The sequence below is a fragment of the Saimiri boliviensis genome, chromosome 7 (assembly GCF_048565385.1).
Source record: "Saimiri boliviensis isolate mSaiBol1 chromosome 7, mSaiBol1.pri, whole genome shotgun sequence".
In the NCBI taxonomy this organism is placed as follows: Eukaryota; Metazoa; Chordata; class Mammalia; order Primates; family Cebidae; genus Saimiri; species Saimiri boliviensis.
Genome location: NC_133455.1, coordinates 57,800,868 through 57,802,822, shown reverse-complemented (window position 1 = coordinate 57,802,822; position 1,955 = coordinate 57,800,868). Strand labels below are relative to the sequence as shown.

At 49.6% G+C, this 1,955-nt stretch overlaps 1 pseudogene; it reads left to right on the top strand.

Moving 5' to 3' along the window:
* The first annotated feature begins 433 nt into the window (after nt 1-433).
* Nucleotides 434-1,109, top strand: LOC101052993 (calcineurin B homologous protein 3 pseudogene; annotated as a pseudogene).
* Nucleotides 1,110-1,955: the final 846 nt, after the last annotated feature.

Genomic DNA, 1,955 nt, shown 5'->3' with positions numbered 1-1,955 from the left:
GTCTGAAGCATGATTAACAGCGGCTTGATAAGTTCCATGTAGTAAGGCTGGGCATTGGGGTAGGTAAATGTTCCTTTCGTTCATGATCCCTCATCTTCTCCAGCTTTTCTGTGTCCATCCACTCCGAAGGGAGCAGCTGACATTTCTGTTTTTGTTTCAGGTTACTGGCCAGCTACAGGGCACTTCCACTGGTAAACCAAACCTGGGTTAAAAGGCCCCAGTCCCCTCGACCCACTCGCCATGAGGTGGATCTTGTCCAGACTGAAGTAGGGGATGACGGTAACCAGCTCCCTCGGCCAGGAGCTCCACCTCCTCCGCGTTCTGACCCGAGGCCAGCCCTGAGGCCAGTCTGGCCGCGCGCAGTCAGGGCCAGTGCGGAGCCTGCGAGGGACGCGCATCCTCGGGGATGCCCCCTACCCCCGCCGCGGGCGCCATGGGCGTTGCCCACTCCCACTCCGCCTCCGAGGAGCTGCGGGAGCTCCAGGGCAAGACCGGCTTCTCAACAGATCAGATCGAGCAGCTCCATCGGAGATTTAAGCAGCTGAGTGGAGGTCAGCCTACCATCCGCAAGGAGAACTTCAACAACGTCCCGGACCTGGAGCTCAACCCCATCCGATCCAGAATTGTTCGTGCCTTCTTTGACCACAGGAACCTGCGCAAGGGCCCCAGCGGCCTGGCTGATGAGATCGATTTCGAGGACTTCCTGATCATCATGTCCTACTTCAGGCCCATCGACAGCACCATGGGCGAGGAGCAGGTGGCGCAGTCCCGGAGGGAGAAGCTGAGGTTTCTGTTCCACATGTACGACGCCGACAGCGACGGCCGCATCACCCTGGAAGAATATCGAAATGTGGTCGAGGAGCTGCTGTCGGGAAAGCCGCACATCCATGAGTCCGCTGGCTCCATCGCCGAGGGGGCCATGATGGAGGCGGCCAGCGTGTGCTTGGGGCAAACGGAGCCTGATCAGGTGTACGAGGCCATCACCTTCGAGGACTTCCTGAAGATCTTGCAAGGGATGGACATTGAGTCCAAGATGCACATCTGCTTCCTTAACATGGAAACCATGGCCCTCTGCCACTGACCGGCCACCACCTCCACGGAGAAACTGCACTTTGCAATGGGGCCGCCTCCCGGCCGGGTTGGAACAGCCCAGTCCCAGCGGACAGCCCTCCCTACAGTTCCCGTGCATGGCAAAGGCTTGTCTGCTCACCTTGTGTCTTATAGGGTATGGTATGTGGAACTTTGCTGTTTTTAACTCTAATAAAAAAAAAAAAAAAAAAAAAAAAAAAAAAAAAAAAAAAAAAAAAAACCTCACCCAGTTAATTAGTGTGGGCTGCCACAGCAAAATCACATGCGCTGAATGTCTTAAACCACAGACATGGATTTCTCACAGTACCCTCTTCTTATAAAGACACTAATCTTATCACTGTCATCTACTTTTACGATTTCATCTAAGCCTAATTACCTACCAAAGGCCCTACCTCCTTAATCCATCAAACTGGAGGTTAGGGCTTCAGCATATGAATTTGGGAGGACACATTCACTTTGTAACTCCAGGGTGTCATTTATTTTTCTCTCTACTCTTTCTCTTAAAAAAAAAAATAAATTTATTGTCTTGGATTTCTCACTTTTAAGTCCTTTTAGAGTGTTTTTTGTTTGTTTGTTCAACTATCTCTTCTGTCCTGGATAACTGGTGTTTATCATTGTCAGGAAGGTAATGATTTACAATAGTTTTAATAAGACAAAATTATTAGCACTTCTCATTTCATGTGATGTCAATTAGGTAAGTGAGTGCTTGTTTTGTCATTTGCAGAGAAAGGAGGAAAAAAAAATTTAGTATTCACTGTAGCTTCTTCATTTTTATAAATGGTGTTTCTTCCTGCACTGCTTTCTGCTGCAGTCCCAGAAGCACTTACTAATTCTGAAACCCTCTCTTGGGTGATTCTCTGAATTGG